The sequence below is a fragment of the Vipera berus genome, assembly GCF_964194415.1.
Source record: "Vipera berus genome assembly, chromosome: 3".
Taxonomy (NCBI): domain Eukaryota; kingdom Metazoa; phylum Chordata; class Lepidosauria; order Squamata; family Viperidae; genus Vipera; species Vipera berus.
In genome coordinates, this window is record NC_138204.1 from 4927073 (window position 1) to 4942339 (window position 15267).

Here is a 15267-nt window from a genome sequence, read left to right on the forward strand (position 1 = left end):
TATCAAGACAGCAATTCTATAAAACTGTTGGCTCATCAGATTAGGATCGATTGATCACGGTGAACAACTCATCCTTCCTACCTTCAGCAGTTAGGAAGAAAAATCAGGTGCTCAGCAGGATGAAATTAAAAGAGCTGTAAAACTAAAATCCCACAAAGACTGGATTCTTGTAGAAATGTTGCAGGAAACAGGGGTGATTCTCTGCCTCTTCGTTTGAGGAACTATTTCATGTCTTACCTTAAGGTAAAGGTAAAGGTTCCCTCGCACATGCGTGCTTGTCGTTTCCGACTCTAGAGGCCGGTGGTCATCTCCGTTTCAAAGCCGAAGAGCCAGCGCTTGTCCGAGGACGTCTCCGTGGTCATGTGGCTGGCATGACTAGACGCCAAAGGCGCACGGAACGCTGTTACCTTCCCACCGGAGTGGTCCCTATTTTTCTACTTGCATTTTTAGGTGCTTTCGAACTGCTAGGTTGGCAGAAGCTGGGACAAGTAACAGGCGCTCACTCTGCTACGCGGCACTCGGGATTCAACCCGCCAAACTGCTGACCTTCTGATCGACAAGCTCAGCGTCCTAACCCATTGAGACTTAAAATGGATACAGGTAGTCCTCGACTTACAGCTATTCATTTAGCAATAGTTCGGAGTTACAACGGCACCGAAAAGAAGTGACTTCTTATGGTTTTTCACACTTACGACCGCCGCTGCATCCCCATGCGATCAAAATTCAGATGCTTGGCAACTGATTCATGTTTATGACGGTCGCAGTGTCCCGAGGTCACATGGTCCCCTTTTGCGACCTTCTGACAAGCAAAGTCAATGGAGAAGCCGAATTCACTTATTAACAACCACAGTGATCAACCTCACAACCGTGGCAAGAAAAGTTGGAAAATGGGGCAAAACTCCCTTAGCAACTGCCTTACTTAGCAATTTTGGACTCCATTGTGATCATAAGTCAAGAGCGACCTGTAGTTCGATATGCATCATAGTCCTCAACTTACAGTCACGTGCTTAGCAACTGTCTGAACTTGGAACAGCTGTCATGGTTGTGATAGATGAGACCAGTAAAAACAACTCCAAGGCAGGAAGTTTCCTTAAAGAACATATTTATTTATTGGCTACAAATATCCTAACAACAACAAAAATCCTCATCAAAAGTGAGCCAAGTTCCCTCCCAAAGGTTACAATGTTGCAAAGTTGAACTTCCCACCCAGCACGATGTCATAAATCACATTCCTCAATTAACTATTTGCATGGGCTTTCTAACAAAACTGTAGCCCACCAAAATGCAATCAGCAATGACCTTGGTTCCCACGGGACAATTCATTATTTTGTCTAACCTTAAAAGCACACATCCCCCCCTCCCATACCGTGGCAACTGAAAACCAAGTAGAAATGGCTTAGCCTTAGGCCAAATTCGTTGCAGCGTGGACAACAGCGCTGGAGGGAAAAAAAACTGATTTACAACTAGTCCTCGCAGTTCTGACCCTCAGAGCACCCCCATCAGCATGTGATCAAAATTCAGGTGCTTGGCAACAGGCCTCTAAGATTGCGACATCCTGGGGCAATGGGATTCCCATTTGCAACCTGTGATTCGCTTAACGACCATAGCCAAAGAAGATCATATAAACTTAAGCGTGACTCACTTAACAACCACCTTGCTTAGCAACAGAAATTCTGTTCCCAATTTGTGGTCGTAAGTTGAGGACTATCTGTAGACTGAGGTGGTGAGCTTTAAGACTAAAGCACCTTTGTTAATGTCAGTTTTCTTGCCATTGGTATTCAAGTAACTCACACTGCCTGGCTTTTGGGACTTTCCAGTCTAGCCAACTGCCCAGGGATATTGGGGTACAGGTGGGGTGCCCCCTTCCCCCAAGGCTGTGTCTTGCTTATTTTCCCAGCCTAGACTCAAGTCAACCATGTGCTGCCATCTGCTGGGGTATCTGAGGCATGACATCAACTCAAAGCAACCTTGACTGTCTCACTAAACTTGATGGCTTAAGACCTGTGGACTTCAACTCCCAGAATTCCCCAGCCACCATGGCTGGCTGGGAAATTCTGGGAGTTGAAATCCACAGGTCTTAAGTAGAATCTGTTCACTTCAAAGGCAGCCTGGACATTTTGCCGATGTTCCTGACAACTTAGAACAATTAACCAGTGGAACAACCTGCCTCCAGAAGCTGTGAATGCTCCAACACTGGAGGTTTTTAAGAAGAGACTGGACAGCCATTTGTCTGAAATGGTATAAGGTTTCCTGCCTGAGCAGGGGGTTGGACTAGATGACCTTCAAGGTCCCTTCCAACATTATTATTATTATTATTATTATTATTATTATTATTATTATTATTATTATTATTATTATTATTATTATTATTATTATTATTATTATTATTATTAGACAAAAAGGTTTCATTTTTTTTAACTTTTAAAAGTTAACATTAGTTTTCTCTTTCTCCCTTTTTTTCATTTTCCAGAATCTATTGCTCTTTTAATCTACACAAGTATATTATCATTATTTTATTGGTAGAATAAAATAATGATAATATAGAATCATTAACCATCAGGTAGGTAACAATTACTTGTCTTTCTCCCCCTTTAAATTGATTTATACATTATTGTTGTCTTTCAAATACAATAATTCTGCAGATAATAGTTATTACATTTTGCTAGGATTGTACTTTCCTGAATTTGATTTTTGTGATTTGGCCTCATGATTGCTTTCAGAAAACGCTGTTATATTTTAAGTCTTCTCTAGAGAAGCCCTACAGAGCAAGACACTGTAATTTGTCTGTCTTCCTATTTTATATAGTTATCTACATTTATTTTATATAGTCATCTATTCTTTATCTCTATTATCTAGATCACGGGTAGGCAACCTGGGCTCTTTTATGACTGGTGGACTTCAACTCCCCGAATTCCTGAGCCAGCGTGGGGGAACTATGGCCCCCTCATGACTCGTGAACTTCAACTCCCAGAATTCCTGAGCCAGCATGGGAGAACTATGGCCCCCTCATGACTGGCGCACTTCAACTCCCAGAATATCTGAGCCAGCATGGGAGAACTATGGCCCCCTCATGACTGGTGGACTTCAACTCCCAGAATTCCTGAGCCAGCATGGGGGAACTATGGCCCCCTCATGACTCGTGGACTTCAACTCCCAGAATTCCTGAGCCAGCATGGGGGAACTGTGGGCCCCTCATGACTGGTGGACTTCAACTCCCAGAATATCTGAGCCAGCATGGGAGAACTATGGCCCCCTCATGACTCGTGGACTTCAACTCCCAGAATTCCTGAGCCAGCATGGGGGAACTGTGGGCCCCTCATGACTGGTGGACTTCAACTCCCAGAATATCTGAGCCAGCATGGGGAACTATGGCCCCCCTTTAGACTTGTGGACTTCAACTCCCAGAGTTCCTGAGCGAGCATGGCTGGCTCAGGAATTCTGGGAGTTGAAGTCCACGAGTCATAAAAGAGCCAAGGTTGCCTACCCCTGATCTAGATAGATAAGATGGATGGGTGGATGGATGGATAGATAGATAGATAGATAGATAGATAGATAGATAGATAGATAGATAGATAGATAGATAGATAGATTATATAGTCATTTATCTATTTTACAGTCTCCTATATTGTTATGCAGGGCTTTTTTTCTAATAGAACATTCAGAACGGAGTTCCGGCACCTTTTTTGGATGGAACCTTGTAGGGTAGGCAAGGCTGGTTGTATGAAATGTGTGAGTTCCGGCACCTTTTTCTTTTACAAAAAAAGCACTGTTGTTACGTATCATCTATTTTATATAGTAACCTATTTTATATATTTATATAGTCATAGATCTATTCTCTATCTCTCTATTATCTGTCTGTTATAGTCATTATCAATTATCTTATCTTTTATCTGACCTATCTTTTCTGCCTGAGCAGAGGGTTGGGCAAGAAGACCTCCAACTCTGTTATTCTGTTATATAGTCATCAATCAGTTAATCAGAGTTAGGTACCATTACTCCTAATATAATGCTGATTCTTTATTCACCAAGATGAGATATGACATATTTAATGGAAAGTGCCCTAAATATCTGAGATCGCTGATGTATACCTGCCTGGTTTACTCAACCATGCTTGAACCACTTATGCCTGTGTTAGATGAATCAACCTTGGCTGGGTTCATGAGCTAAATGGAAAGGCTTTTGCCAAGAAGTGGCATAGCAGAACATTTCAGGTTAAAGACGACTGTGCAATACATCGAAAGAAGTTACACATCCTTGTAGTAATATTGAGTAATCTTCCTCAAAATAAGCTAGACATCGGGTGTGAAGAAAAATTAGACCAAAAGCCCTTGAATGACATGAAGATCCTAAAATAGAACAATATGTTGAAATGTCTGGATATGTGCTGTATTATTATTTTTTTTGCATATATGTTGCTTTCTATAATTAGGCTGTGACTTTGTGAAGCACATGTTTAAATTATCAGCCTAGTCTTAGTATAACTGTACTGTTATGCTTCATGAAAGTACATATGAAAATTTATGTTTAAAATTTTTTCATTGCCTATTTCTGTTCAGCAGGAACCAATTACCCTATTGGATAGAAAAATAATGAAAGATAATGCACACTTGGAATCCTGCATCCAGTTTTGGTCACCACGATATAAAAAAGATGTTTGAGACTCTAGAACAGACATGTCAAACACAAGGCCCAGGGGCCAGATCTGGCCCGCGAAGTGGTTTCATGTGGCCCGCGAAGCCATCCTGGAAACAGTGAGGGAACGGCCCCCACTGCCTTGGCCCTGGCCCAGAGACCCTCCTTCAGCCAGAGACCCCCAGATCTGTCCCACTCCTGCCCAGGCCCCCATAGGTACCCTTGATGCCAATGATGTAGAGCTGGCCATGCCCACCCAGTATTCCATATGCACTCCAGCTGCACCCACCCAGTAGGCCGCGCCCACCCTGGACATACCCCCCCGGCCCCCCCGAAGGCAACCACAATGCTGATGTGGCCCTCAATGAAATTGAGTTTGACACCCCTGCTCTAGAAAGAGTACAGAGAAGAAAAACAAAGATGATCAGGGGACTGGAGGCTCAAACATACAAGGAACAGTTGCTAGAATTGGGTACGTCTAGTTTAATGAAGAGAAGGACGAGGGGGAACATGATAGCAGTCTTCCAATATCTCAGGGGCTGCCCCAAAGAAAGGGAGTCAAGCTATTCTCCAAAGCCCATGAAGGCAGGATGAGAAGCAATGGATGGAAACTACTCAAGGAGAGAAGCAACCTAGAACTAAGGAGAAATTCCCTGACAGTTGACAATTAAATAGTGGAACTACTTGCCTCCAGAAGTTGTGAATGCTGCAACACTGGAGGTTTTAAAGAAGAAATTGAACAATCATTTATCTGCAATGGTATTGGGTTTCCTACCTGAGCAGGGGATTCGATTAGAAGATCTCCAAGGTCCCTTCCAACTCTGTTATTCTATTCTATTCTATTCTATTCTATTCTATTCTATTCTATTCTATTCTATTCTATTCTATTCTATTCTATTCTACTTTGAATAGTCCAAATTTGAATACAAGCAGTCCTCAACTTACAACCATTTGTTTAGGAATCATTCAAAGTTACAACAGTACTTTAAAAAGTACTGTTTATGACGGTTGCAGTGTCCCGGTGTCATTGGATCCCCTTTTGTGTCTTTCCGACAAGCAAAGTCGATAGGGAAGCCAGATTCACTTAAAAACCTGGTTCCTACCTTAACAACTGCAGCTGTTGAAAGAAGGCTTGTAAAATTAGGCAAAACTCATTTAAAAACTGTCTTGCTTAGCGATGGAAATTTTGGGCTCGATTGTGGTCGTAAGAGGAGTATGTGTGTTATGTAATGTCTTCTTGTTGTTGTTGTTGTTAGCTGTGAAGTCGTGTCCGACCCATCGCGACCCTATGGACAACGTTCCTCCAGGCCTTCCTGTCCTCTACCATCTTCTGGTGTCCATTTAAGCTCACGCCTCCTGCTTCAGTGACTCCATCCAGCCACCTCATTCTCTGTCATCTCCTTCTTCTATTGCCCTCAACCTTTCCCAGCATGAGGCTCTTCTCCAGTGAGTCCTTCCTTCTCATTAGGTGGCCAAAGGATTTGAGTTTCAGCTTCAGGATCTGGCCTTCTAAAGGGCAGTGAGGGTTGATCTCCTCTAGGACTGACCGGTTTGATCGCCTCGCAGTCCAAGGGACTCGCAGGAGTCTTCTCCAGCACCAGAGTTCAAAGGCTTCAATTCTTTGGCGCTCAGCCTTTTTTATGGTCCAGCTTTCACTGCCATACATTGCAACTGGGAAGACCATAGCCTTGACTATACACACTTTTGTTGACAGGGTGATGTCTCTGCTTTTTAGTGTGCTGTCTAGATTTGCCATGGCTTTCCTCCCCAGGAGCAAGTGTCTTTTAATTTCTTGGCTACAGTCCCCATCTGCAGTGATCTTGGAGCCCAGGAAAATAAAATCTGTCACTACCTCCATTTCTTCCCCATCTATTTGTAATGTAATGTCTAGATGTGAGAACTTTATTTAGTTACCTTATCAAATTGAAATTAGTTAGATTAGGCACATTTTTTTTTCTTCCTTTACAGCAACTATTAGGACTGCTTGAAGAATCTGAACATGTCAAGCATCTGCATTAGATTGATTTTTTTAATAATACGATTTGTTAAAGTAGTCAGCATTGATCCCCAAGGGTTGATAGAGTTATCCATTTTTGCTGTTCGTTCATACAAGCTACTCCTTGACTTAACGACCATTCAAAGTTACACCAACGCTGAAAAGAGTGATTTACAAGCAGTCCTAACACATGACTGTTGCAGTGGTCTCCTGTTCCCATGATCAAAATTCGACTTCAACTCCCAGAATTCCTTGCCTACTCTTAAGGCAAATTTCCAACCTTGGCAACTTCAACTCAGCCAGCCATGGGGAATTCTGGGAACTGAAGTCCACCATCTTAAAGTTGCCAAGTTTGGAAAACCTTGCCTTAAGGGTAGTGTGTAAAGAGATTTTTGGAAGAAAATACACTGATATGTGCCTGCTAGGACAATTGCCTTGACTTGGCCATCACTCTTGAATTCAAGAATTGCTGAGTGTGACAAGGCTGACTCTTCACATCTCCCTCTGTTCCTGGAAAATCAATCTGGCACTATCATCCAAGTTGAGTATTAAATGCAAGCTTTCTAGAAGGAAATGACTGTTCGACATCATCACAATCATGCAATTACTTCAGAGGGAGGCTGGTTGCCAAAAATCACTATATTGTGAAAGAAAATCAAAGGAGAAAAAAGTCAAACCCACAACTGCTAACATATAATTTGTTCCTTGCTGCCATGGACCAAACATCAAAGTTGGGGGTGGGGGAAATTGCAGTTAAATTGGAATATTCCCCATGCATGTTGAAGTTTTTATTGGCAACTTGTTTAATACTTTTATCCTCAGCTGCAACCCTCAGACTTGGAGAATGTTCAAATATCTCTTTGAATTGATTTCTCTATATCCAGGGCCAATGACAAAGACTTTTACAAGACTTATAAAAAGTGAAACAGAAGCTTGAAAGTCTGAAAAAAAGAAACTCACTGTTCATTACACCAATTAAAAGTCTGCAAATTGTTTTTAATTTTAATTAATCCCCCCCCCCCGTTATGTGATGCATAGCTGTCCAGGAATCAGCTAACTTTAAGGATCCTATTTTAACCCAGTGGTGCTTTTTCAAAAGGCAGTTGGACTTTTGTTTTTAGCATAAAACAAAGTCCAGTTGCCTTTTGCAAAAGCACTTTTGGGACAACCAGGACCTGGATGACCGAGACTCTCCATAGACATAAGTATAGGTTCTCCTGTTCAAACGGGGCTGGACTAGAAGACCTCCAAGTTCCCTTCCAGCTCCTATTCTAAAAATCCTATTTTAAGATATATATATATATATATATATTAAAGGGACGCGGTGGCTCAGTGGGTTAGGACGCTGAGCTTGTCGATCGGAAGGTCGGCAGTTTGGCGGGTCGAATCTCGAGTGCCGCGTAACAGAGTGAGCACCTGTTACTCGTCCCAGCTTCTGCCAACCTAGCAGTTCGAAAGCACGTAAAAATGCAAGTTGAAAAATAGGGACCACTCCGGTGGGAAGGTAACAGCGTTCCGTGCGCCTTTGGCGTCTAGTCATGCCGGCCACATGACCACGGAGACGTCCTCGGACAAGCGCTGGCTCTTCGGCTTTGAAATGGAGATGAGCACCGGCCCCTAGAGTCGGAAACGACTAGCACGCATGTGCGGGGGAACCTTTACCTATACCTTATATATATATTAAGCTCTGGCAATGCAGGTAATTAAAGCCAGAGGCGGAGATCAGCCTCCATTCCTCCAGCTTTTCCCTTTTTTTCATAAATGATTAATTCATTATTATATTTTATTTCTCATTATTTAGCAACTGCCCACCTTCCTTCCAAAGGGACTCTGGGCGGTGTACGAATAAGGGATTAAAAACATAAAAATGGAACATAAAAAAACAACAACGCAGAGACAAAAGTAGTTTAAAATTGACCTTAAAAGTTAATTAAAATTGCGTATAGGTAGTCCTCGACTTACGATCTCAGTAGAGCCCAAACTTTTTACTGCTAACAGAGACATTTGTTAAGTGAGTTTTGTCCCATTTTTTTAACCTTTCTTGCCGGTTCTTAAGTGCATCACTGCAGTCGTTAAGTTAGCAACCTGGTTGTTAAGTGAATCTGGCTTCCCCGTTGACTTTGCTTGTCAGAAGGTCACAAAAGGGATCACGTGACCCCAGAAACACTGCAAGCGTCACAAATATGAACTGGTTGCCAAGCATCCAAATTTTGATCACGTGACCCTGGGGAGGCTGCAACAATCGTTAAGTGTGAAAAAATGGTCCTAATTCACTTTTTTCAGTGCCGTTGTAACTTCGAACCGTCGCTGAATGAGCTGTTGTAAGTTGAGGGTTATCTGTAGTTGTCTGAATGGGCGTTCACTTCTCCGTCTTTCATTCTTTCCCCCATTTAATTGCATTTTTAAAAAAAATTCTTTGCAAAGCACCTAGAAATTTTTTATTTCTAAAGCGGTTTTGCACCGCCTCACCCTCAGATTTAAATGTCTGATTGAAATGGGGGTAGCCAAGTTCAGGACAGGGGGGAAAAATGTTCAGTTTGCATTTGACTGCCCGACTATCTAATGTCATGCTTTCCATACCGCAGACTTGCAGTTTAAATCAGCGCTAGAAAACCCAGCTAGCCCTATATGAATACGCAGCACAGTTCCCACCTCTGCCCCTTGTCCAGAATTTAAATAACCTTATGCTGTAATTTTCATAATCTGGAATGAACGGTTATTTTCTCTGCTGGGGAAGTTAGTTGAGATGACCTTCTGTGCTTGGGCTGGATCAAGAGGGACAAACTCCCCATCACTGTTGAATTTGATTCGTGGGGGTTTTCGATTGAGGAGGGTTCTTCCTCCAGACCCTTCCCCATAATTTGGGCTTTAATTTGTGCCCCCTTTTCCTGCTCATCTGCCTGTTGGTTGGGAACAAGCGGTCTACCGATCTTCTGGCAGGTAGATATTTGGTGTGACCGGTCAAGGCAAAATTGCAAATGCTGTCAATTTTGCTGTCAAGGCAAAATTGCAAATAAGTAACAGAATTGGAAGGGACCTCGGAGGTCTTCTAGTCTAACCCCATTCTTTATACCTTTTTAGCCTCCAGTCCCCTAATTATCTGTTGCTCTTCTCTGCACTGGTTCCGTCTCCTCTGTCTTGCTGGTTCTCACTGTTTATTTCATTTGTCTTTAGGTTAGCACCTCCTAAAAATCAGCTCATTTTCCCACACTGAGAGCCATTTGACAGCCCAGAGAAAAAGAATAGCCTGACCTCATTTTACTGAAAGAGCCAGTTTGGTCTAGGCACCAAGATAGAAACCGGGAGATGGTGAGTTCTAGTCCCACCTTAGGTACGAAAGCCACTTAGTTGGGTGATTTGGGGCCAATCACCAGGAGGACAGTAAGTTTTAGTCCCGCCTTAGGCATGAAAGACAGCTGGGTGCCTTTTGGGCCAATCACCGGGAGACGGTGAGTTCTAGTCCTGCCTTATGTATCAAAGCAGACTAGGTGACTTTGGGCCAATCACCAGGAGCCAGTGAGTTCTAGTCCCATTTCAGGCACGAAAGACAGCTGGGTGCCTTTTGGGCCAATCACCAGGAGACGGTGAGTTCCAGTCCCGCCTTAGGCGTGAAAGCCATCTGGGTGATTCTGGAGCAGTTATTCTCTCCTAGCCCAACCCACCTCACAGGTTTGTTGTGGGGGAGATGAGCCGGAATCTGTTCCCTGCCTTTTGTTATTTATAAACATAACAAAGAAATACGTCTTGTGGGGGAGATAAAAAGAGCCAGTTTGGTCTAGGCACCAAGATAGAAACCGGGAGATGGTGAGTTCTAGTCCCACCTTAGGTATGAAAGCCACTTAGTTGGGTGATTTTGGGCCAATCACCAGAAGGACAGTAAGTTTTAGTCCCGCCTTAGGCATGAAAGACAGCTGGGTGCCTTTTGGGCCAATCACCGGGAGACGGTGCGTTCTAGTCCCGCCTTATGTATCAAAGCAGACTGGGTGACTTTGGGCTAATCACCAGGAGACTGTTGAGTTCTAGTCCCATTTCAGGCATGAAAGACAGCTGGGTGCCTTTTGGGCCAATCACCAGGAGACAGTGAGTTCTAGTCCCGCCTTATGTATCAAAGCAGACTAGGTGACTTTGGGCCAATCACCAGGAGACGGTGAGTTCTAGTTCCATTTCAGGCATGAAAGACAGCTGGGTGCCTTTTGGGCCAATCACCAGGAGATGGTGAGTTCTAGTCCCGCCTTATGTATCAAAGCAGACTAGGTGACTTTGGGCCAATCACCAGGAGCCGGTGAGTTCTAGTCCCATTTCAGGCACGAAAGACAGCTGGGTGCCTTTTGGACCAATCACCAGGAGACGGTGAGTTCTAGTCCCGCCTTATGTATCAAAGCAGACTAGGTGACTTTGGGCCAATCACCAGGAGCCGGTGAGTTCTAGTCCCATTTCAGGCACGAAAGACAGCTGGGTGCCTTTTGGGCCAATCACCAGGAGACGGTGAGTTCCAGTCCCGCCTTAGGCGTGAAAGCCATCTGGGTGATTCTGGAGCAGTTATTCTCTCCTAGCCCAACCCACCTCACAGGTTTGTTGTGGGGGAGATGTGCCGGAATCTGTTCCCTGCCTTTTGTTATTTATAAACATAACAAAGAAATACGTCTTGTGGGGGAGATAAAAACAGATACTCTTTTGAATTGGGAGGCAGACTTCGTTGGGGTCAGCAGGGGAGGAAGATGGAGCCCTGCAGTCGTGCGCACATTCACACAGTTGTGCAGAGAATCAGCCTGTGTGCTCCTAGGAGGGGGCACTTAACAGTGGCTGAACTCAGGAAAATTAACTCCGTGCTTAGCTTGATAGGAAATCAGTGGGAAACCCCAGAAAAAGGCCAGACAAGGAAATGACAAGGAGGCAGAAGGCCAGAACCAAAATGTGTTGAGGCCACAAAACCTGATAGGGCTTTTTGTGAAGAAACTAGAAATCACCTAGCGATCTTGATTACCTTGAGGAAAATGATCCGTTTTGCACCTGGTGGGTCCAGGGTTGGGAACTCCCTAGAAAATTACAGACCAGAAGCCTTTTGTAGAAGTGGATTCTCACTTTCACACAGCTGTCCAGCCAATCCTGACCTCTTACCTCTTCCCTTGGTCTGGCACTGACTAGAACACACTTTCTCCCATGTCTCTGGATGCTGCGTTGACCCTCCACCCGGCTTTAATTGATGGGCAGGACAGTGTTTCTCGGCCTTACCAACTTTTAAGGTGTGTGGACTTCAACTCCCAGAATCCCCCAGCCAGCACTTGGGAGCTGACATTCAGTCATGCTGGGAGGGGAATTCTGGGAGGTGAAGTCGACCCATGCTGGGCAGGGGAATTCTGGGAGGTGAAATTCTGGGAGGTACAGAGAAGAGCAACAAAGATGATTAGGGGACAGGAGGCTAAAACATATAGGGAACGGTTGCTGGAATTGGGTATGTCTAGTTTAACGAAGAGAAGGGTGAGGGGTGACATGATAGCAGTCTTCCAATATCTCAGGGGCTGCCCCAAAGAAGAGGGAGTCAAGCTATTCTCCAAAGCACCCGAAGGCAGGACGAGCAGCAACGGATGGAAACTGATCAAGGAGAGAAGCAACCCAGAACTAAGGAGAAACTTCCTGACAGTGAGAATAATTAACCAGTGGAACTACCTGCCTCCAGAAGTGGTGAATGCTCCAACACTGGAAGTTTTTAAGAAGACACTGGACAGCCATTTGCCTGAAACGGTACAGGGTTTCCTGCCGGAGCAGGGGATTGGACTAGATGACCTTCAGGGTCCCTTCCAACTTCTTCTTCTTCTTATTATTATTATTATTATTGTTATTATTATTATTATTATTATTATTATTATTATTATTATTATTATTATTATTATTATTAAGAGCCTTGGTGGAGCAGTGGGCTAATGCCTCCTTAAGTAACACCAGCTGCCTGCAATTAGTGCAGGTACGAGTCCCACCAGGCTCAAGGTTGACTCAGCCTTCCATCCTTCCGAGGTAGGTAAAATGAGGACCCAGATTGTTGGGGGCAATTAAGCTGACTTTGTAATAATGCCGCTTGGGGGGGCGAAAGCCCTAATAAGCAGGCATATATATAGAATGAAGGCTACTGCTAAGTTTGTAAGCTGCCCTGAGTCTTCGGAGAAGGGCGGGATATAAATGGAATTAAAATAAAAATAAATTATTATTCACTCTTGCTAGCAGGGGAATTCTGGGAAGTGAAGTCCCCACATCTTAAAGTTGCCAAGGTTGAGAAACACTGGGTAGTAACTTCATTTTGGAGTCACGATGCATGACAAGTTCCATCACAGTGATTGGGTTCGTGTGTCATCTTTATATAACCGAGGCATTCGCTGTCCTTCTCCATGTCTTTCCCCCCTCCACCACCCACAACATTTGTGGCGCCTTTTGCCTCTTTTTTTAAAAAACAGTTAAGGAAAAGACTGCACAAAAGGCCAGCCGTGCTTGAAAATAACAAATAGCATTGCAATCAGAACATGCAAAGTTCTCTTGAGTGTGAAAAAACCGGGACCAAAACTTAGGCAAATGTTTGCTGGGCTTTTCGTGTCTTCCTGCAGATGTTATCTGGTAACGAAATGCCTGCAAGAAAACTGCACAGCGTGGAAAACAGCAAGAACCCAAGAATAACTCTAAGTAGATTCTCTACTGTTGGAACGAATATCTATGTTACCAAATGCTGTAGATATAATTTACTTGGACTTCAGTAAGGCATTTGATAAAGTAGATCACAACCTACTACTTGATAAGATAGAAAAATGTGGGTTAGATAGCATCACCACCAGATGGATTCGTAGCTGGCTGACCGGCCGTACTCAGCGTGGGGTCCTCAATGGAACTGCATCTACATGGAAGGAAGTGTGTAGTGGGGTGCCCCAGGGCTCTGTTCTGGGCCCAGTGCTCTTCAACATCTTCATTAACGATTTGGATGAGGGGATAGATGAGGAACTCATCAAATTTGCAGATGACACCAAGCTGGCAGGAATAGCCAATACTCCAGAAGATAGGCTTAAGATACAGGAGGATCTGGACAGACTCGAACACTGGGTGCAATCTAACAGAATGAAATTCAGTGGCGAAAAAAGTCAGGTTCTACATTTAGGCAGGAAAAATCAAATGCATAGGTATAGTATAGGTGGTACCTTGCTCAATAGTAGTAACTGTGAGAGGGATCTCGGAGTCTTAGTAGACAATCACTTCAATATGAGCCAGCCGTGAGCTGCAGCTGCCAAAAAAGCCAACACAGTGCTAGGCTGCAATAACAGAGGGATAGAATCAAGTTCACGTGAAGTACTAATACCACTTTACAAGGCCTTGGTAAGGCCACACCTGGAATACTGCATCCACTTTTGGTCACCACGATGTAAAAAAGATGTCGAGACTCTAGAAAGGGTACAGAGAAGAGCAACAAAGATGATTGGGGGAGTGGAGGCTAAAACATAGGGAACGGTTGCTGGAATTGGGTATGTGTAGTTTAATGAAGAGAAGGGTGAGGGGTGACATGATAGCAGTGTTCCAATATCTCAGGGGCTGCCCCAAAGAAGAGGGAGTCAAGCTATTCTCCAAAGCACCCAAAGGCAGGACAAGAAGCAATGGATGGAAATTCATCAAGGAGAGAAGCAACCTGGAACTAAGGAGAAACTCCCTGACAGTGAGGACAATTAACCAGTGGAACAACCTGCCTCCAGAAGCGGTGAATGCTCCAACACTGGAAGTTTTTAAGAAGAGACTGGCCAGCCATTTTTCTGAAATGGTATAGGGTTTCCTGCCTGAGCAGGGGGTTGGACTAGATGACCTCCAAGGTCCCTTCCAACTTATTATTATTATTATTATTATTATTATTATTATTATTATTATTATTATTATTATTATTATTATTATTATTATTATTATTATTATTATTATTAACAACCCTCTCCTTTTTTCATTTATATGTGTCAAGACTTTTTCACAGAATAAAAGCAGAAGGAAGGAAGGAAGGAAGGAAGGAAGGAAGGAAGGAAGGAAGGAAGATGATTTGCAACCTTCTCAACAGATTATTACAGTCTTACAGTCTTTTCTCCCACTTAGATACTATATGTCTCTTCCACGTCTGTATGTAATCCATGTCCATTTTAATCTTGAAATCCATAAATCATCAATCTGTGGTTTTTCTTCTGTCAGCAAAAAGTCCACACAAGATTTCCAGTCTTTTAGAAAAGTTTTTTATTTTGCTTTTATTTTTTTCTATCTCCAGACAGCTCAGTTTTGACATTGCTACAAATTCTTGTCATTTTCACTGTCCATTCCTCCACTGGGAATTTCATTATTTTTCCATCACAATAACCTTGCTGCAGCTAACATACAATTAAATCAATGGGCCGTCAGTCTCTTCTAGTTGATTAAGTACCAATAACAAGATTTCTTTGCCGTACAGCTAGTTCTCAACTTACAAGCGTTTGTTTAGTGGCCATTTGAAATTACAAGGGCACTGAATAATGTGACTTATGACCATTTTACACACTTACGACCACTGCAGCATCCCCATGATCACATGATCAAAATTCAGACACTTGGCAACTGACTCACTTTTATGACGGTTGCCGTTTCCCGGGATCACGTGATCC

The 15267-nt window shown here is 43.4% G+C and overlaps 1 long non-coding RNA gene across 2 annotated transcripts; it reads left to right on the forward strand.

Annotated features, from left to right (window-relative positions):
- The first annotated feature begins 5089 nt into the window (after positions 1-5089).
- LOC308665727 lies at positions 5090-15039 on the forward strand. Of its 2 annotated transcripts, none has more exons than XR_014025940.1 (3): positions 5090-5104; positions 12145-12370; positions 14604-15039. It is a non-coding gene; the product is annotated as an uncharacterized lncRNA (long non-coding RNA). The 2 variants fall into 2 exon arrangements; XR_014025941.1 differs by lacking the exon at positions 5090-5104 and adding an exon at positions 9863-9937.
- The last annotated feature ends 228 nt before the right edge of the window (positions 15040-15267 follow it).